This window comes from Narcine bancroftii, chromosome 7 (genome assembly GCF_036971445.1).
Source record: "Narcine bancroftii isolate sNarBan1 chromosome 7, sNarBan1.hap1, whole genome shotgun sequence".
Lineage (NCBI taxonomy): Eukaryota > Metazoa > Chordata > Chondrichthyes > Torpediniformes > Narcinidae > Narcine > Narcine bancroftii.
In genome coordinates, this window is record NC_091475.1 from 26,752,252 (window position 1) to 26,774,829 (window position 22,578).

General features: G+C 42.9%; 1 long non-coding RNA gene across 1 annotated transcript; it reads right to left on the bottom strand.

The window, feature by feature from the left end:
- Window positions 1-5,670: 5,670 nt before the first annotated feature.
- Window positions 5,671-11,694, bottom strand: LOC138739813 (uncharacterized). Its single transcript, XR_011342450.1, has 2 exons — window positions 11,417-11,694; window positions 5,671-5,828 (listed from the first exon to the last, which is right to left on the bottom strand). It is a non-coding gene; the product is annotated as an uncharacterized lncRNA (long non-coding RNA).
- Window positions 11,695-22,578: the final 10,884 nt, after the last annotated feature.

Here is a 22,578-nt window from a genome sequence, read left to right on the forward strand (position 1 = left end):
TGTCGCCACTCAGATAAGAACTAATGTGCGTCAACACCAGCCTTTCAAAACATTTCATCACTGTTGATGTGAGTGCCATTGGCCGGTAATCATTTAGGCAGGTCATCACAAACTTCTTGGACACCAGTTCAATTGTGGCCTGTTTGAAACAGGTGGGTATCACATCCTCTCTGAGTGAGATGTTGAAGATTGGCTGGCTGATCAGCACAGGTTTTCAGTATGTATTCGGCTGGGTATGCCAAGTACTATGTATTTCAACTCTGTCCTTTTCATAATCAATATACAGGATAAAAAAAGTGCCAAGTTTAATTTGAAACAAAAGAGAAAATATGACCATCATGTCCATGAAAGGATGGATGGGTGTAAAGGGTTAATTTGAGCATGGCTACCCCAAACCAGGGTTAAATGAAGAGCAGTGAAACACTACCATGATTGTAGCAAAACCAGAAAGGCCTGCAGCATACTTATATCTTGAAGAAGGGTTCAGGCCACAACGTATCTTTATCTCCTATGGCCACTGCAAGACCTGCTGATTTCCTCCAGCATTTCTGTGTTAAATGAAGATCAGATTGGAACAAACTGATCAAATTGAGACCATGAAAGTTTCAAGTTCCTCTAAGTAGAGCCCATATTTGGAAGGGACATATTACAGTAGAACATGAGAAACAGAATCACAAGTAGATCTTCTTGTCCTTCATGCTTGCTGTGACTTTCAATAAGCTCCTGGCTGATCTTGTAAGTCAGCACTACTCTCCTGCACAAACCTTCTCCACCTTGAATTCCTTGTCTGTGTCCTGAAAAAATGGAATCTGTGGAGATAAATTCCATCAAATTGGCATAGTCTGACATCAGATGGGGGAGTGCTGCTAAATCATTTTTAGTTTGTAAAGATAGTTTGGTTCCCAGAGAAAAATGGTGTGTGTGGGATTGAACATTAATTGCTTTGTTTCATTCTGGGTTCTGAAGATGCAAAAGACAAAGATATTTATAGACTTTACAGCTGTTGTCGTAAAGTTTGACCAGGCATTAATTCCAAAAATTGAGAGAAAAGACTAATAGAAAATACACAAAATAAATAAGTTAAATACATTATAAATTGTTTCTTTGTTCAAAACATGGACATGTCTCGAAATGAGCTAATGTTAAAACTAATGTAATTATTTTACCTAAGGTAATTTTATAATTTAATTGTTTTTCCATTTGCATTACAACCCCCAGGTATCTGGCACCTACGGGGCTTGGTATATGCTGAATAAGTGAATTGTCCGGTTGCTTGAGACTGCTTGTTGCATGATTATCAAACTAACAGTGAGGCACGCCAATTTTAAACCTGTTTTTTTTTTTAACTGAATTTTTCTCTACAATTTTGTGTTTGCTGATTGCTTGAGGCTGCCAGATAACAGGGTTCTACTACATTTTATTTCAACTGCCAAGGACAAAGAATGACTCTTCCCTGACCATTCCCCTTACAGCCTACCTTGACTAATATTTGGCTTATTATTGACATTAAAAGTACATGTTGCCATCAAGGGCATATTCATCAGAACAGTTAACCTTGAATTACACTGATTAAATATCTATTCCTTACAATCATGAGTATGAACATTTTGAATACAATTATTAGTGATAAGAAAATCTTTGCCTCACAAATTTCTACGTTGGCTAAAGCTGAAAGGTGATGCAGTCTTTTATTTCTGATTTATAATTATACTCCACTCGGACAATTCTAATCAAAATACTTAAGTAAAATTATAAAATACATATTTTAATACCGTGTTTTTATATTGTTTCTCCTTTTGGTGTTTTGTGCTAAAATGAATGGACTCAACTATATCTACTGATTTTTAGTAAACCAAATATGCAGTGCATATGGAACTGGTGTTCATGGTTATTGTAGTTTCCCTACAAAGATTTATGAAAATCGGAAAGAGCTCCTTAAAAGGAACACATCACATAGTGGACATGGAATCATGCCCTGATCCAAGATTCGAGTGTTTCCTGACAGGACCATTTCATTCACCACCAGAGAAGGGCATCAGTGCTTCGTGGCCTACTCCCAGCGGCAGACACAGCAGGAATACACCAGAACATCTGGGGGAGAAAAGGTGGCAGGAAAAGTAACCGAGATTTTCAGCAAGGGTCATCCAAAATAAATGGGCATAATAAATGAACGTAGGGAGATATCTGCCTAAGGTGGGGACTGAAGGCCTAGCAGAGGACACAATAAGAAGGGTGGAGAGGAGTGGAGGGAGAACCATCACACAATGGAGCAATGCCAAAAGAAATTTCAAGTTCTGACAGGATGTGTGAAGGTGAGCTTTACACAAAGAAAATGTGTCCTTGCTTAGTAGGAGTCATTTAAACTATTAATCCATCTGTAACTTTCACACCCAGCCATTCATAGGCCACACCCTGCTTTACCCTTCCCTCAACTTTCTACCCCTTACACCACCTGCATTGAACTCAGGATAATGAAAAGGTGGCTCAGTGTCCCTGTACTCATTCGATGTCCCTATTTTGGGATATTGAGAGAATCAAGGAAAAGAGCTCGACACAGGAAAATGTTGTGGAGGTAGATCAGCCACGATCAATGATGAGCAGCCATCTTCCCCTTCTATTCCCCTCTCTCTGTACAGGAAGATGTGAGGAAGTAGTGTGTAGCATCTAGGCCTTTTCAAGTTTATTGTCTTCTCATTGCACAAGGAAAGTGTTCTCCGATCCTTGATGCAAAACATGCAGACATACAACCAGACATAACCCACATAAAGACAAACAACACATAGGCAGGACAATATTTATATAGACAAATAAATAAGTGTTGTTCATAAATACGTGAGTCTCGAAAGGTTAGTGCGAACTTTTACTTTGGCCATTCAGCATTCTCACTGCCGGTGAGAAGCATGGTGGTGCTGGCTTTGATACTCTTTCCCGATGTGTGAGGGATGGAAGGGGTCCTCAATGATCACATCAAATGGGGGGGGGGGGGGGGGGGAGAAAGGGGAAGGTTCACTCTAGTGATCCTCTCTGTCATTCTTATGGTCCTGTGGATGGCCCTTCAATTAATTTCTTGCACCACACTGGGATGCCGCCAGCTCCTGTAGAAGGAGAACACAATGGCGGCCGATGGCCTTACCCGCTTCAGCCTTCTCAGCAAGTGCAATCACTATTATGCCTTCCTGACAAGTGAGGAAGTGTGCATCCATGATAGGTCACGTTAAGTGAACTCCAAGGAACTTGGTGCTCTCCTCTACAGAGTTATTGATTCGTAGTGGTGGGTGGTCGTTGCTGGTCCTCCTGAAGTCTAACAGTCATCTCCATCGTCTTGTCCATGATGAATACTCAGGTTGCTACTCTCACACAATATCATGAGATTTTCCACCTCTCATCTGTGTTGCTGATGAGGCCGACTACTGTTGTGTCAAACTTGATTACACTGTTGGTGGAGGATCTGGCAATGAAGTTTTGGGTCAGTAGCATGAATAAGAGCAGGTCGAGCACACAGTCATTTGTCAGAATGACAGTAATAGTCTAGAGTGAGTCAAGGTCAACGGAGGATTTCAGTGAATAACCCACCCCCGGAGAACCTCAGCTGGTTCCTCTGATTGTTTTCTCTCTGTTTTGCCTGAATTTTGGAGGGCAGTTACAACACCCACCCCCCAGCCCGTAACCCAGGACCACCAGCCTCTGGGGAATGAGCGTATTAAACATCAAACTGATCGGTGAACAAGGTGTCATTCTCCAGATGGGTCAGGACTGGGTGAAGGGACAAGGCTATAGCATCATCTGTGGAATGGTCCCCTCTTTGGGTGAATTAAAATGGGTCCAGTGTCTCTGGGAGGTGTGCTTCAGTGTGTTCAATTGCCAGATGCTCAAATTATTTAATAATAGTGGAGGTCAGTGCCCATAGCAGGAATCCTTGAAGCCTGTTATTTTTGACTCCCCCTTGGTTACTGTGATAATGGTGGCTGTCTTGAACCCTGGGGAACAATGGACTGCTGCAGTGATGTGTTGAAGATATACATAAAGACCATATCCATAAAGATCACTGTCCATTGATCTGCACAGACCTTCAGCAATGGACCAGGTATGTTGTGTGGTCCCACTGTCTCGTGTGGGTTCACCTTGGATAGGGTTCTCTTCACCTCGGCCGTGGCTACGCAGGGGGCACTTTCATCAGGGGATGGAGCATTCTTCAGCGTCATCCTGTTCTTCTCATCAAACTGTACTTAGAAGATGTTCAGTCTGTCTGGTAGGGAGGCGTCATTAACTTGCAAGGTTGACTTGTGATCTGTTTACAGTCTTGATCCCTTGCCACATACACCTCATGTGTCGCATTGTTGTGGATCTTCTGTGCATACCCACATTTTGCCTTTCAGATTGCATGAGAGAATTCAGCTCTGGCTGATCTTAGTGCCATCATTACGAGCTCTGAGAAGGGACTGGACCTCTGCATCCAAACATGGTTTTCCCTGGTTCTGAAGCATTTGATCTCAGTGATATTCTCAATGCTCTTGCTGATGTAACCAGTCACTAGGTTTGTGTCCTCCTTGATGTTTTGGATGCTCTCCTATTTTTCAGTTCATTTTATTTGAGTGGGACAGTGCCTGCAGGATTTGAAGTGACTGTGAAACTAGCAGTAAGCTTTGAATATCATGTTCCTTTTTCTGGTTACATTTGCAGAATCAACACAGAAGCCCTGGAGAAGCCAGGTGCAAAGACCAGGTGACCAGCTTCTTAAAAAGGCAATGCATTGTTTGATCAAGAGGCCATTTTAAGGAAGCAGCACAACAGAAATATCTCTTCTACCTCCTTTGTGGGAATGATTGTGTGGTTAGCAACAGAATGTCAGATTTCCTTCTTTTGCTTATAGAGGTATCAGAGACCACTTTGACTGAACCATGAAAGGGGCTTTAAGATGCAGAAGAAATACTGCACTCAACTTCGACTGAACCACAAAAAACTGCAGAAGAAGGCACTTGTCTAAAAAAAAACATTTCTCTGAAGTACCTCAACAAGGGTGTTGTGAGTAATCAACATTCTGTCACCCCCGGTGTCTTTCACCCAATTCAGGAACAGCTAACTTCATCTAAAAGCCTGTGTGTCACATCAATTTCAAACCCACATGTCATCACTGTATTTCTGAAACTGAACTTTGAACTACCTTTCAAGAATTGAGCCTTGTATTCCACACACACCAATATCATGCAGTTAAAGTTTAAGTTAGATAACTGTATACAAATTTAGTTAAGTTTAGATAAATTAGTTAACTAACTAATAAATAATTTAAAATATTATTTTAACTGTAACACCAGCTGGGCTAATTTTTAAAATCGCTGCTGTGTATGTAAAATTTACATGACCATTGTAGGGGGCCACATCCCTGAAACAGCTCCAATCCATGGTCTCATATCAGTGTTGTAGCGCTGCTGTGGCTCTCACCCACCCCCACCCCATCCTGATTTTGCTGTGTTTTGCCAGTGGGCTGTACGTCAGGGTTAGCAGGACAGAAATGTGATCGGGGTAACCACGTTAGGTGTGCAGTGCAGACTTGTACACACCAGCACTGCTCACCCAATTCTCTGCACACAGAGGAAAATAGGGCCCACACCTAGGGAAATATCACTTAGTCTGCAATGAAAGGCATTTTGTAGGCAGATCAGGAGAGGAATCTTACAATCAGAGCCCATTTATTGGCCACACAGTTAAAGAACTTTTCCTCCTTCACATCTGCAGAGATGGTGGTCTAACCTCTAGTAGTCTTCTTTGTCTTCCTGCTGTGGTTGTTCTTCAGCCTGTGTCTCGCATTCCTGTAGGACTGGAGTCACTGCCTGAAAGGGGGCAAAAAACCGAAAATCTTGTCACATTAATTTGATGTTGCTTGTCCTTCCGTCTTCAGCTGGTGACTTTGGATGGCAAGATCATGGAGCATACAGCACACAGGATGAAGCCTTCCCATCCTGTAGAGCATCGAACCCCAAGTTGTCAATAGGGACAAACCTCTTTCTGAAATCTAAAATAAAAAGACAACTGTATCCTCTGGAAATCCCATGAGGTTAGTTGGAACAGGAAAAACAAAAGTTGACATTTCACATCTAGAGACTTTGTCCAAACTTTTAGATATTAGAGATGACCAACACTTTAAAAGAGAAAGAATAAGCTAGAAGTGTGACAGTATATTTTACTTAGCAGGGAAGTCAGAATCCCAAAGAATCAAGGTTCTGGAACTCCTGCCTGAATGAACAGAAGAGACAGAAACTCTTGCCACCTTCATAAAGTACTCAGATCTTCACTGGAAAAGCTGTGGCCGACAGGACCAATCATCCGAACACTGGAAGGTGGAATCAAGCAACTCTTTTTTGATGGCATGGATGTAATGGCTGCCTTCTTTTGTTATATGTTTCTGTGATTTTTATGAACAAGTATTCACCCAAGATTCATGCAATTGGTTTGAATATTTGAAAAGCAATTACCATCATCAGTACTTCCATGCAGCACTCAGAATGAACCTGAACCCGTGACCCACATGCATAATTAGCCTACATATGGAGGTCACCAAGCTTCCAGTAGTGATCTCAATTACTAACATTAATTAATAATTCCTACAAAAATAGAACATGTATACAAGCTGAGTAACTGTGTGGAACTTGGTTATAATTTTACACTGCTTTCAATGCATAATCCAACCTTTGGATGACCAAGGAAAAGGATATTTGAAGCTCATGATCACAAACTTTGCAAAGCCCACAGACCACAGGAAGCAATGATCTCTCTGCTGCTACGTGATTCTGAGACCTGGACCATTTTTAAATTAAAAAAAAAAATTTCACACTATGAACCATATTAATAAAAATGCACACAATCATTTCCCTCTTGAATATACACAGTGTCATTTTCTCCCTTTTTTCCCCATCTCCCTTCCCTCTCACCCCCCTTCCCACCCACTAAACATTCAACATATACAATAAACCCATTAACCAATGTCGTCACACAATGAAAATAAACAAGAAAATTGCGTCATCTACTTTTACACACTGGGTCAGTTCATCTTGACCAAGCAGCTTAAAACACTGGAAAAATACCATGTCCAAATACATTTGAAGGAAAAACAAACCAATATTCTGAGCCTAACATCCCCAGTGTAGGCTATTAGCATCAAACCAAATGAGGCAGAGTCCAGGTAAAACACTAGTTTTAATAGACTGGTATACAGCTAGGCTTTGAGGCCTTGGTCTTGCCTCTGTACAAGCCTAGGCCAGAATGAGGGGGAAGGGATCCCCCGGGCTTATATTCTCATCTGGTGACCTAGTGGTGTAATGACATACCACCACATTCACCCCCCCTTAAAAACTTGCGACTGACCCTCCCCCCACCCCTGTCTCTTTGCACCCGTTCATAAGTCCTGTATTTGACGTGGTTTCCTCTTCCTTCTGGACCTATGGAGGGCTGGGGCGGGGGAGGTGGGGGGCGCCAGGGCCTGGGGGGGTCTTGGCCCTGGGAGAGGGTATGGTGCATGGGTGCAGGGCTTTCCGCTCATTGGGGTGTGTTCATCTGCCACTCTTCATGCTGCTTCATGGGGGTCCGCGACCCTCCCGCGTCGACCGTGGTTCCTTCCTGCTGATCCCCCGGAGCCCGTGGTGCTCCTGCATCATCTGCCATCCCGTTCTGTCGATCTGTAGGGGTCTATAGTTCTTCTGTGCCACCCATGTCTCCTGCTGGTGCAAGGTCCCTGGTGGCCACCAAGTCTTCCTGTCCATCCTCGAATGCAACGTAGGCATAATGAAGGTTCGTGTGCCTCACTTCCACGGGCTCCACCAGCGGGTCCATCCTGTGGCATCTGCAATGCTTGCGGAGGAGGTCCGGTCCCGGTGACATCAGCTATCTAGGCAGCACGGTGCCTGTCGCGGTTTTCCTTGAGAAAGATACGATCATGTGGTGTCACGTTAGTGGCGGTACACAATAAAGAGCGTATGGAGTGCAGAGCCTCTGGTAACATGTCTTGCCACCTTGCTACTGGTAGGTCCTTTGCTTTGAAAATTAGCAGAACCGTCTTCCAGATGGTGGCGTTCTCCCTTTCTATCTGCCCATTTCCCCCTAGGGTTATAACTCGTAATGCGACTGGTCGCAATGCCTCTATCCCTGAGGTACTGTTGGACCTCGGTGTTCATGAAGGCAGCACTCCTATCTGTGTGTATATAGGAAGGGTACCCGCATAAACTGAGTATAGATTGCAGGCACTTTATTACTGTGGCTGCGGTGACATCGGGACACGGGATAGCAAAGGGGAACCATGAGTATTCGTCGATAGCATTTAGGAAATAGATGTTCCTGTCATAGGATGGGAGCGGGCCTTTGAATTCAAGGCTAAGCCGCTCGAAAGGCCTGGTAGCTTTTATTAAGGGGACGCTGTCTTGCTGGTGGAACTGCGGTTTACACTCCGCACAGATGGAGCAATCCCTGCTTACCATCCATACCTCCTCCACTGAGAACAGGAGGTTTTGGGCCCTGACAAAGTGGAAGAGCCTCGTGACTCCCGGGTGGCCCAAGCTGTTGTACAAGCTCTGCAGCTGGGACATGTGATTAAGGGCTGAACAAGTGCCCCTGGACAATGTGTCTGAGGGCTCATTGAGCCTCCCTGGACAGTATAGGATGTTGTAGCTGTACGTCGACAATTCTATCCTCCAGTGCAAGATTTTATCATTCTTTTTCTTCCCCCTGTTCTGGTTATCGAACATGAACGATAAAGGTGAAGTGTTTACAGGCCAGAAAATGTCTCCAGTGCCGCACTGCTTCCACAATGGCCTGGGCTTCCTTCTCCACTGCTGAGTGTCTTACCTCAGACCCCTGGAGGGTCCGCGAGAAAAAGGCCACTGGCTTTGATTCAGGGTGGCAGCCAACGCCACACCTGAGTCGTCGGTCTCTACCTGAAAAGGGACCGTCTCGTCAATGGATCGCAGGGTTGCCTTTGCGATCAGATCCCTGATCTCTTTGAAGGCTTTGATAGCAGCAAGGCTGAGGGGAAAAGTTGAGGCCTTTATGAGTGGGTGGGCCCTGTTGGCGTAATTGGGGACCCACTGTGCATAGAATGCAAACAGCCCCAGACAGCTCTTTAATGTCTTTTGAGAATGAGGGATGGGGAGGTCTAGCAGTGGGTGCATGCAGGCCGGGTCCGGGCTGATTTCCCCGTTTTGCACCACATAGCCCAGGATTGCTAACTTCCTGGTGCTAAAGACACATTTATCCTTATTGTACGTTAGATTGCGGCCCTTTGTTGCCTGAAAAAAATGTTGAAGGTTAGCATCATGGTCAGCTTGTGAGTGGCTGCAGAACGTTGTCCAGGTACGGGAACACCGCCTTTAAGTGGTTCTCATCCACTATGTGGTCCATCTCCCGCTGGAACAGGGATACCCCATTGGCGATACCAAAGGGGAGGCAGAAGAACTGGTACAAACGCCGTGTATATCCTATCACTTTCTAATGGGCAACTGGTGGTACGCTGCCTTGAGGTCGAGAGTAGAGAACACTTTGTACTGGGCAATGCTGTTTACCATGTCTGCGATATGCGGAAGCGGGTATGCATCCTGCTGCATGAATTTGTTGATGGTCTGACTGTAGTCTAGCCTCTTTTCCCCGGACTTCACTAGCACTACTTGTGCCCTCCAGGGTCTGGAACTCTTTTCTATAATGTTCTTCTCCAGGAGTCTACGGACTTCTGCACCGATAAACTCCATGTCTTTGGGCTGTACCTCCTTGGTGGCCACCGGGGTGCAGTCAGACGTGAGGTGCATGAATAAGGGGGGGGAGGACTCTATGTTCAGGGCTGTGAGGTTGCAGTAATGCTTCCTTCTAAGAATTAATGGGGGAAGCAGCCCATCGTGCTCCATTGTGATGCTTTTCAGTTGGCACTGAAAATCCAACTCCAGCAGCACTGGAGCACAGAGGTGTGGGAGCACCAGCAATTTAAACTCCTCATATGCCATACCCTGGATCTCCAGAGTGACCTTGCAGAAGTGGTTGCCCTTAGTCATGTAGTTGTTAGATACCATTAGGACTGATGGTCACTGGGGTACGTTTTTAACCCTTGGTCTATAAAGCTCTCTGTACTCCCACTATCCACTAAACAATTTATAGTAGTCCTGTTAACCTTAATACTAACGGTCGTGTCTAATAGGTTGTGCGGAGTCGCCTGATTTAGTCGTAATGAGGCCAACCTGGCGCCTCCTCCATTCTGATAGGAGCTTTCATCCCAACCTTGATCATAGTACTCGGTACCGAAGATGTTATCTAGTCGCTGTGTCCTCTGCCTGGGGTTCCAAGATGGCCGACAGCACATGGCACTCTGCTTTGACTTGGGGAAGGAGAAGATCTTTCCCGCCTCTCATTTGCATGAGGGCTTTGGTGGGAGCCTTGAGGCCTCTGCATACTTTTGCATATGCCCCTTCTTTACACACCTCGAGCAGTCCTTCTCCTCAGCTGGACAGTGGGCTCTGGGGTGCTTTAGCTGCCTGCAAAAAACACACTTGGAACTGTCTAATGAGGCAGTTGCTGCAGAATATTGCCCTTGTTCACCCGTGCACCTCTCCCTGTGAGAGGCCCACGAGTCCGACTCAGTGTACCCCTCTAGCTCCCTCCTAGAGTCCTCCAGAGCCTCCACAATAGTTTCAGCCTCATCTAGCCTCACTGTCCCCTTTTCCAACAGCCTCTGTCTCATCTCCGTTGACCTGACCCTGGCTACGATTCTGTCCCTCATCAGGTCGTCTGCGTACTCTTGCGCAGATACGGTCTTAAAATTGCAAGCCCTCGCCAAATCCTTTAGTGCGTGTATAAAGTCTCTAACAGACTCCCCTGCTTGCTGCAACCTGGTCATGAGTCTGTGCCTGGAGTGCAGTTCACTGTGCCCCGTATTATAATGTCTTTGCAAAGTGTCCATTGCTTCCCAGTATGACTTGGCGTCTTGAATTAACGAGTATGGACGATCTGCCAGCAGTAGCATCAGCATTTCCTCCTGACGCTCCCTCTACCCCCGCATAATTTAAAAAACACCTATACCACCAGCCGAAATGCATGCTCGCACCGGGGGTTCTCAGATCCAGCTCAAGCTTCTCTGGCCACAGTACCTGGCTGAGCCTCTGCTTGTGGTTCAATAGCTGTGGGGTAGGCGCGTGCTGGGCCTGATCCCTCTCTCATGTGGTCGCTCGCCCCTGCAGAGACGCGGGCCCCTTCCGGGGAATTGGAGACTGTTGGGGGTGGCTCTGGGGTAACAGCCCGTCCCTCGATCCTGCCAGTAAACCGTGATCGGCAAGGTGACTTACCGTATGCCCTTCACCTGTGTCTGGCATTACTCCTGGTTGTACACCAGGTACCCCGCGTGCTGTCCCGGTGAGTTCATGAACAGGTAGGGCACTCTGCTGCTCGTTACCTGTCCTGGGGTGTTTATGACCCCTCCGAAATCCACCATGACTGTGGGATGGGATCCCCCCTTCCTCTCGATCCCGATCTTGCAGCTTTCTGGCTGGTCCGTTTTTGACTGGACGTGCACAGGGTCAAGGTCTAGCGGGGCATCCATTCTGGAGATGTATAGCAGTCCATTAAATTGTAGGCTACTAGCATAAAACCACAAGAGGCAGAGTGCAGGTAAAACACTAGTTTAATAGACTGGTATACAGCTAGGCTTTGAGGCCTTGGTCTTGTCTCTGTACAAGCCTAGGCCAGAATGAGGGGGGGGCTTATATACAAGGTGACCAAGTGAGCCACCTGGTGACCTAATGGTGTAATGACATTATGCATGACATACCACCACACCCAGTATTGAGGCAAGGAGTTATACCTGGTCATCTAGGTTGAGACAAGATTTTGAGGATATGAGTTAAGGGTGAAAGGGGAAGTGTTTAACTAGAACATTAGGGCCAATCTCTTCACACAGAGAGTGAAACGAGCTACCAGCTTAAATGTCAAAATTGATCCCGCATTCACCACTGAAAAATTTTTGATTGGTTCATGGATGGGAGGGAAATGGGGGGGGGGGGGGGGGCTATGATCTGGGTGCAGATCATTGGGACTAGGTAGATTAATATTCAAAACAGATCGGATGGGCTGAAAGGCCTGCTGCAATGTTCCATCGTTCTATCTGCAGCCTTACACATGGTGATTCATGGCAATCAAACAGTGGTTAGCAACTAAAATAGAATGTTGATGTGATAGGTCAGACCCTTAAATAGTCTTCAGAATGACATCATGTCTCACTGAAGAACTGATTCTCTTTTACCTTGAGAATTTATGCTGTTCTATGGTTTTATGGGCTGTTCACATATCCAGCAGTTTATTAGGAGCTTTGTTGTGGGAAGACGATACCAGGCAGTCAGTCATATATTCAAGGATGTCCTCAAAGTCTTCCCCCCCCTCCTCACTGACTCCTGGGCATCTCTGGCCTATGACCAAGTGGGGCAGGAGCATTCTACAGAGAGTCTCAAAGTGATGCATCAGTAACATTTAGAGGCACAGACTGCCTCATTGACCACTCACTCACCTGCTCAACCTATGAATGACTTTGGAATTTCTGCATTGGCCACTACAAAACGGCATGGTAGACCTTAACGGGAGAATAGAGTCGGGCTCAAATACAAGTTAAAGGGCCTGTCCCGACATATGCCAGAGTACGGGAGCTCACCAATGAAATGGCAAAGAATGTTTACAATGGACTTCATTTTGTTTTCTTTTAGGGAGGTGGTTCACCTCCTTTGATGCTTAGCTCACGTGTATATGTTCACCACCAAGATTCCATTGTTCTAGGTTTGGGCATTCATATGAAGGCCAACTATATGGCCTACTAGTTGCTGGTTAGAACCTTTGTTATTAGGAACTCTCACCATATATGTTTGTACCTTATAAGCAACTCCAAGTTTGCACTGTTCCTGAATATAACCAGACTAAAGATTTAGCATCTAGAAGACTTCTGCTCCTTGCACAGTGCACCTGCACAAAACGATATTTGTTCCTCTACAGTCCTATGAGAAATAGCAGCCCAGTTTCATCAAGGGTTTCCAAGAAATATGCAATATCTAGCAACCCCCACCACCCCAAAACTAATCTTTTAATGGGATTCTGACTGAGGCATTCAGTTATAATCCTGCCATCGGCAACTTCGCACCGTTGGCTCCTCAGCCAAGTAATACCCCAAGTGTATAAACCTCTGGGCTTTTTACAATACATACCATTTTAAAATTATAATACATCTCACAAATTATATTAAAGCACAAAGTCATTTCTGAAACAATTATTCACTAGTTAACTGTCCGTTTGCTGTACTATCAAGTCCTCTTTGCTTCCATTTATTGCAAATAATTTGATAGTATTCTTTTCCTGAGAAACATATCCTTGTAATCAATGAAAACATTATTGCATGAAGCTTGATTTGGTTTTTGTACTTGAGCAATCGGCAGGCTTGATTTAGTTCTGGAAAGTCGGAGCTCTCTTAAATCCAATATTACCTCCCCAGTGGTTCAAGGATACCAGTGGCTGGAATTTGTTCCATTGATATTAGACAGTCCCCACAGCCCACCTACCTTCAATTTTTTTATTACCTTATTATTTACTGATTAAAATCCCAAGACTAATATGAAAAGAAAATCTTTATTAATGGTTGTTGTCCCATTTGAGCATCCTACTACAGAATTACTGAGGCCTCTCGTACTTATCATTGTGCATTGCAATGAGCAGTATGAATAGTTGAGAACACAGAAGTATTTTTACCTGTAGTATTTTTACATGATGTTCACAATCCTTTCTTTAACATGATGGATACAAGTACATAAAATTTGTTTTCCTTTGTTTGATCTGTAAAAGCACACAAAGTGTCAGCATGAGTCTCGCACCCCTATCAAGACAAAAAAACAGAAGCAAACAGAACAGCGGACGGCGTGGTTAGCAAAATGCTATTACAGCACCAGTGATTGGGGTTCGTATCCTCCGCTATCTGTAAGGAGTTTGTATAATCTCCCTATGTTTGCATGGGTTTCTTCTGGGTGCTCTGGTTTTCTCACACGCTTCAAAGAGACATGGTGCCAGTAGGTAATTGCTCACGTGTGCATTCGGTGGTACAGGCTCATGGGCCAAAAGGACCTTTTACTGTTCTGTATCTCTCAAATTAAAAATCAAATCCCTTCCTAGAGGGTGTGCAATTTTACCACCATCTCCTCCGGATACAAAATGGTCATAAATTGACACATTTCCCTTAAATTTATTAAGCTGATGACTTAATGGTGTGTTTGCTTCTGTTTCGGCGCATTTCTTGCCTGCTGATGTTTTGGTTTGACTCAATGAGAGTACCAAGCACTGGAACCAAACCTTCTTGCCCCACTCTTTTGCACTTAGTTACAATCTTGCAGCAGGAGCTACAAAAGGACTGTGTGTATTAACCTCCTGAGAGTTGATCCTTCTGATCTTATGGCAGCTTTAGTCCAAATCAGGAGTAAAGGTCCGATTTCCAGAGGAGTCAAGGGAATAATTGCCTTTGACACTTAGGCAGCTGCTGGCAGAGTGACAACAGAAGCCATGATCAAAGTCTGGAAGAAATCCCTCAATAGTTATGATCATGCCCAATCCAAAATGCTGGGAAGTAATGGAGGGGAGCAGTGATCACAATGTATTCATTTTTCAGGATCTGGGGGTTTCTGGGAAAAACAAGAAGGTATTGTCCATAACTAACTGCCTTTATAAAGTTCTGAGGACCTGCAGGTGAAGGTACTCCCATAGTGGCTCATCTGTACTTCCTCGGATGAAGTAGTCACCTGCAGCGAAACAAGCCAAATCCTGGACATCACCCAGTTTAAATAAAAATGATCAGCATTGTCAGCGGGCATCACAGTCACAAGGATGCCTGGATTTAACAGTGCAGATCGATCAGAATGCTGGAGACATTTTCATTGGAATTTGAAAGGTTAATGGCTGCAATTCTTAGAAATGCTGGCAGTTGCACAGAGAGCTCCTGGCAAATTGCAGGAAAAGATGCTGACTAGGCAGATGAAAGGGGAGACTCGAGTGATTAAAATGGCCAAGTAGCTTCAGGAAGACACCGATCTAAGGAGTTGCAGCAGCAACATCTTGGCCTTTATTAAGGGCCTGATAACTCAAGATGGCAGAGGTCGACAACATCGAATCCATGCTGCTGAAGATCCAGCTGCGCTGGGTGGGTCACGTCTCCAGAATGGAGGACCATCACCTTCCCAAGATCGTGTTATATGGCGAGCTCTCCACTGGCCACCGTGACAGAGGTGCACCAAAGAAGAGGTACAAGGACTGCCTAAAGAAATCTCTTGGTGCCTGCCACATTGACCACCGCCAGTGGGCTGATAACGCCTCAAACCGTGCATCTTGGCGCCTCACAGTTCGGCGGGCAGCAACCTCCTTTGAAGAAGACCGCAGAGCCCACCTCACTGACAAAAGGCAAAGGAGGAAAAACCCAACACCCAACCCCAACCAACCAATTTTCCCTTGCAACCGCTGCAACCGTGTCTGCCTGTCCCGCATTGGACTTGTCAGCCACAAACGAGCCTGCAGCTGACGTGGACTTTTACCCCCTCCATAAATCTTCGTCCGTGAAGCCAAGCCAAAGAAGAAGATAACTACTACTAGCTTTTTCTGTTAAGTATGACTGCAGCTATTGGAGCACTTTCCCTTTGCCCATAAGCTTTGGTTTTATCACTTTCTATCAAATGATGCCTGGATGCCAAGAGCAGTCATATTCACCTCACCTCAGGAACTCAGCTCTTATCCCTCTTTGGAGCAACACTGAAGAGTTGGGTGATCCTGGTGAAATCCATACTCTGTCAGCGAGCCAGTTAGGTAGAGTGAATGCTGCTTGGTGGCACTGCTCCGGACATCTACCATTACTGTACAATAATTAGTTAGTAATTGGTCGAACTGGACTTATCATAATGCATCAAGTATAAGAGTTGGTATGGTATATAGAAATGAATAAATGTATTCCATTAGAAAAAATAACATATAGTTTAAGAAATAATATTGAAATATTCGAACAAGTATGGGAGCCTTACATTAAATACAATAGCGAAAACCTACCGGGGACAAACATTACCTAAGTTGATGGAAGGAGAAGGAAAGAAAAGAATGAACTCAGTAGAATTTCTGGTGTATTTTTGTTGAATGACAACATTGTCTGACTGGCTTAATGCAACCTAGATTGTATACCTAAAATGGATGAGAGGGGGGGGTGGGGGGGTGGCTTGGGAGGAGGGAGGTGGGGGGGAGAAAAAGTCACTGTATATGTGTGAAAAAGAAAAAGTGTATATCATGGCTAATGTGATTTATGGTGTGAAAAATAAAAAATTTAAAAAAAAAAGTGTAAGAGTTGGGACATATTGTGCAACTGTACAAAATGTGCATCAGGCAACACTTCGAATATTGTGGAGGGGTTCAGACTGCCACACGACAGGAAGGATGTGGTACATTAGAAAGTATACAGACAGGGTCACCAGGATGTTGCTTAATACGAAGGGCTTAATAGTATCATCCAGATTGTAAAAGGATACAGGTACATGGGATGTTGGCCAATATGAAGAGCTTAAGGATTCAACGGGCTTGGTTCTCACTAGAACATGGGAGGGTGATGGGTAACCTTAGGAAAGGGTTTCCAAACTTTTTCTTTCCTCTCACATACAACCTTAAGCAATTCCTATGCCATAGAGGCTCTGTGATTAGTAAGGAATAACGCAAGGTGGTATGTGGGTGTGAAAATAAAGGTTGAGGATCACAGCTCTAGACCCAATTGTTAATGAAATATTTTGCTTGAGAAAAATTGTCACTGGCCCAGGGTGCACATAACAAGTTGATTAAGTACAATTAAGAGTGGTTTTCAACTTTATTTCCACTCACATATTACCTTAATCAATCCCTTAGTAATCACAGAGCACCTATGGCATAGGAATTACTTAAGGTGGTATGTGAGTGGAAAGAAAAGGTGTGGGGAACCCTGTCTTAGGGAGATGTATAAAATGATTAAATTAAATTTATATAAATTTAGATATACAGCACGGTAACAGGCCATTTGGTCCACAAGTCCATGCACTCCCCCATACATTTTGCATGGTGGAAGAAAACCTGAGCCCCCAGGGAAAACCTACGCACACACAGGGAGATTGTAAAGTCCCCTTACAGACAGTGCAGGGTTCTAACCCCAGTGTCGCCCACGGCTTACACATGCAGTGGAGCTAGGGTTCATATGGATCAAGCTGTAGAGGAGATGGTAGAAACACATGTGATGCTTAAAAGAAATTTGGAAAGGTACTTGGATAGGAAGGGAGTAGGATTGTTAGATATTACATTAAGGGATATGAAGAAAGGTCAGATATCAGTCGTAATTTCAATGGATGGCAGAACAGAGTTAAGGAACTAAATGAGCTATTCCATCGGAACTGCTGAGTTTTTGTAGCAAGGCAGATTGGAGGAAAAACTTGGCAAGCTGACTTTATAGTACAGCCTCCGCAGGACGGACAGAAATCTGGCTGGTTTCCATCTTCCAACTCTGAAGATTAACAATCCCAGCAGAAGACCATCTGTTTCACTCATCAGATGTATGGCAACTTTTTGGTTGATCCCATCACAACAATTTTTGCTTTGGGTTAAACTCTGGTCTCAATTAATTGAACTGATCATACCAGTTGTGACAGCAAGATTAAAAACAGGTGGCATTGCACTGTGGGATTGCTGGAGAGCCAGATGCAATATAATTACTGCTTACTCCACACTGCTGAGCTCAATCTCGCAAACAGGTGGCAACGCCGAGCAAAACCGGCATGTATCGAAAGTTATATTACAAGGATTTTGAGTTGTTTTGGCAGGCCCTTGCAGGTATTGAAATTCGAAACACAGGAAAAGAAAGTAAAATATGCACAAGGTCAAGATATGCCAATTCTTAAGTTGCTGATCAAATTCCATTCAGAACTTAAACATTCACTTCTTCGTCACTTGCTCTATAGAATGCTATTTTGGTACTACCAACAAGGTACAGTACCTCTCAAATTCACATCCTGTATCATTTTGGTTGCAAAAAACTTCAGGTGGAGTAGCATCGCTTTCAAACTTTTCAATTCACACAACATCCTGACCTGGAAACATATCATCATACCATCTTTGGTGCTCGATCTAAATACTCAAACTTCCTGCAGAACAGGATTTCAATGGAAAGCAGGCAGTGCTCAAAAGGATGAATGCCAACCTTGACCGCATTTCCAACATTATGAGTGAATAATGAGGATAAATTCCCCTGGCAGAACTAAGTTCAAATGATGTCAAAAGTTAAAATACTAAGTCTACTTTTTTAAAAATAATGGATGTGAAGGAAGAATAAATCACTTAATTTATGAGCCAGCGGTTATATTATTCAACATTAACTTTACCTTCGCATTGTGGAGATCTCAGTAGATAAGTGTTTACCGCTGAGCTCCTGTGACCTGCTGTCCAAGAGGCAGTGAACCAGTAAACAGCGCAGCCCTTCTGAAAGTTGCTACTCCTTGTTACCAGAACCATTACTCATATCAATACAAGATAACGAAGGCGCTGAAACAATCTGAAATACACTTCTACAACTGAAATTCACCACAAGGGACTTTGGCTCACTAGCTTTCTCATTATTTGGGTTTGTTTTGCTTGTTAGCTATTGCACATTTTTATATTTTCAAAACCAGCTCAAATTGGAGAAGTGGTCTCATGTTACTTCTTCTCATGCTTTATATGAATATATCCTAAAGTTTGTCATATGTTACAAATTCATACCCTTAAAAGGTTCCTTGATGCCCATTGCTGCTTGAAGTAGCCCAAGTGTCTTAGTTTAATGGGAGTTTCATCATAGTGCAGCTGTCTGATACGCTACACCACCTTCTCTTGCCAAATGGAGCTGCACCGACCATGACGGGTTTGGGAACATTAAGTACGTCACCTTTGTGACGTGACCAATTCCAATGTAGCCAAGCACAGTTCAGCATTCATGCCCATGCCTGCACTTTGAAAGTTCAGGTTTCCATTCCCCTGCTCCCCACTCCTCCACCACCACCCTAATACCTTGCAATTTTCTTCTTTATTCAATTTTTTAAAGCAATTCTAAATAATTAGTTCACACTTCCCTTTCAGTCTTAGCCTTCTAGATAACAAAGTTTCAACTTAACTGAAAAAGAACATTTGAAATTAAAGAGAGATTGGGTTGGATATGTAGTTGCTTTTTCTTTTAATTTAAAGGCAAGAGGCGTGGCTAATTTGGTTAAAAACAATATCCCAATTAAAATACAAAATGCTGTGACACATCCTGCTGGATGGTACACTGTTAAATATTTTTGGAATTATGGACGCTTCTAAATCTTCATGCACCAAATATAGATGATGAGAGATTGATTCAAGATACCTTTTTGAATCTAGCAGAAGCACATAAAATTTTGATAGGAGGAGATTTTAATTTTTGCTTGGACCCAGTTTGAGATAGAACTGCAAGAGAAGTTGTAAGAACTAAAGCAGCAAAAGCAACTTTGGCTTTAATGAGAGATTTGAATTTGACACATGCCTGGAGAAATGTTCATTCCAGAGAAAGAGACTATTCTTTTTATTCAGACAGACATGATTTTTATTCTAGAATTGACTTATTTTTAAACATCTGCACAAATACGAGGATGTTAGATGTTGAATACAAAACAAGGATATTATCAGATCATTTGCCATTGTTAATGGCTATAATAATGCCAGACAAGGGAAAAAAATTCAGTATAGAGATGGAGATGGAAGTCAACATTATTAAAAAGGAAAGATTTTTGTGATTTTATTGGAAGACATATTTAGTTATTTTGTGATACAAATCTGAACTCAGTGAATGATATATTTGTAATACTGAATGCCTTGAAAGCTTATCTGAGAAGGCAAATTATAAGCTTCACTACAAAAATTAAGAAGGATTAAAGAAGGACCAGTCAGAGCAAGAAGTAAAAATATTGGAAAAAGATCTTCAGACGCGAAGCTCAGAAGGTAAGCATAGGCAATTGATTAATAGCAACTACATTACAAACTTATAGAACTGAAAAAATGATTACAAGAACTAAACAGAGTTGGGTGAATGAGCATTTGCTGGAAATAAATATGGAATTACTCAAAATACACTCTTTTGCCATCTTCAATTGAGGGGGTATTTGTGGGAAAAATTAGGTCCACCAATGTATTTTTTGGCTTGTAGTGAGTTTGAGGTTCTTATTAGGAGAAGTTATACTAAGATATTTATTTCTGTAATGTATCTTTTAGTCACTATTAAAAAGGGAATACATAAATCTAGACAGAAATGGGAGGTTGATTTAAATATAATTGATGAGAAAAGAGGGGCAGAACTCTGTCAAGACTGACAAATATTATAAATGTTAGATAGTTTAATTCAATTATTTACATCAGTTATATTTAACACTGCCAAAATTGCACAAAATGAAATTGGATTTATCAGATAATTGTTTTAGATGTGGTGAAGAAATAGGAACCTTTTTTGTATTCTACTTGATCATGTTCTAAAATTAGAATTTTTTGGGCAGATTTAGGAATGATTTTGGAACAGGCTACTGGGATTGTTATTCAATAGACAATAGACAATAGGAGCTGGAGTAGGCCCTTCGGCCCATCGAGCCAGCACCGCCATTTTACAGATCATGGCTGATCACTACTATCAGTACCCCTTTCCAGCCTTATCCCCATAACCCTTATTCCACAAAATCCAGATTTATTTTTGATGGGGAATATAGAAAGAACAAGACCTAAACTAAAACAATAATTTTATGAAGTTGAATTTATTAAAATAGCTTTAGCAATGGCAAGAAGGTATATTTCAGTGACTTGGAAATCAGATATGCATTTGGGCATGGAAAGATGACATTTGGAAATTCAAAGTTGCATACCTTTGGAAAATTACTCAATCTGAGAAATAAATATTCAATCTTTGTACGAATCCACGCTGCTGAAGATCCAACTGCGCTGGGTAGGTCACGTCTCCAGAATGGAGGACCATCGCCTTCCCAAGATCGTGTTATATGGCGAGCTCTCCTTTGGCCACCATGACAGAGGTGCACCAAAGAAGAGGTACAAGGACTGCCTAAAGAAATCTCTTGGTGCCTGCCACATTGACCATCAGCAGTGGGCTGATATCGCCTCAAACCGTGCGTCTTGGCACCTCACAGTTCGGCGGGCAGCAACCTCCTTTGAAGAAGACCGCAGAGCCCACCTCACTGACAAAAGACAAAGGAGGAAAAACCCAACACCCAACCCCAACCAACCAATTTTCCCCTGCAACCGCTGCAACCATGTCTGCCTGTCCCGCATCGGACTTGTCAGCCACAAACGAACCTGCAGCTGACATGGACATTTTACCCCCTCCATAAATCTTTGTCCGCGAAGCCAAGCCAAAGAAGAATATGTAAATTTTAGGGTTAAATATCTAAGTATGTATTTCCAGCCTCTTAAGACCTGTAATAATCTTCTTCCCTAAAGTCATTTAACATAAATACCATAAGATCCCAGTGAGTGAGCTAATCCCTTGTGCAATCCAGATTGATACTACTTTTTCTTTATGTTTTTTTTTATACAATTCTTTTATATAATGGTATATTGTATCTATGGACATAATTATCTTTATAATAATTGGAGATGAGAGTGGGGAGGGTGGGTAAGGGGGAGGGGTTAATACCATTGTAAATTTCAAATTTCATTCAGTATTGACTCTGTATAGATTACATGGATGAAAAAATTTAAATAAAATATTCAAAAAACCTACATTCAACTTTGTAATCATCAATACATTAACAGTTCATAGCCTGGCTAATGTCAAGCCTGGTCCTTGGAGTGATTAAAGACAGGAAGGAATTTATGCTGATGTACATTTCAAAAATACCACAATGAACATCTCTGTTATTATAAAATAAAAATACATCAGGCAGGGCTGAGTAACATGGCTCCTTTCAGTCTGCATTACAGAAAATAGAGCTGGACCGAATAATCAGGATTCCCATCAAGTTAGTTGCAGTGCAATTCTTTTGCAACTTAGGACTACTGTACAAATTTAAAAGAGTCCAAACAGACATCAACAAGGATCCTACAGATTGTTAGATCTTTGAGGATCTTGAAAATCTCATAGATTTTTAAAGTGATTTCAACTAAAAGGAATGTAGCAAGGGCTCTAGCATGCCTCAAGGTCATTTAATGAATTCTCCAATTTGCCAAGATGGGATCAAACACAAAATAGAGTGGAAATTTTATTTTGACCTGCACATTAAATTATAAGTTGGTAGAGAGAGGATTTTCTGTGATAACATGCTAGGCACGAAGAGTCAAGCATTTACAGAATGAGAGCTGCTAATGCTCCAAATGATTTATCACGAAGAAACAGTGGAGTCTGAATTTTTGAATTATTGTAGAAAAGTTCTTTAAAATCTGATAAGGTTGAATAAAGTAATGTCATAGTTTCATTAAAAGTGACAGCAAGAAACCATTTCACACTGCAGTCAAGATTTATTGTCATGTAAATTCCGTGAAATAAATCTTCATTTATATTAC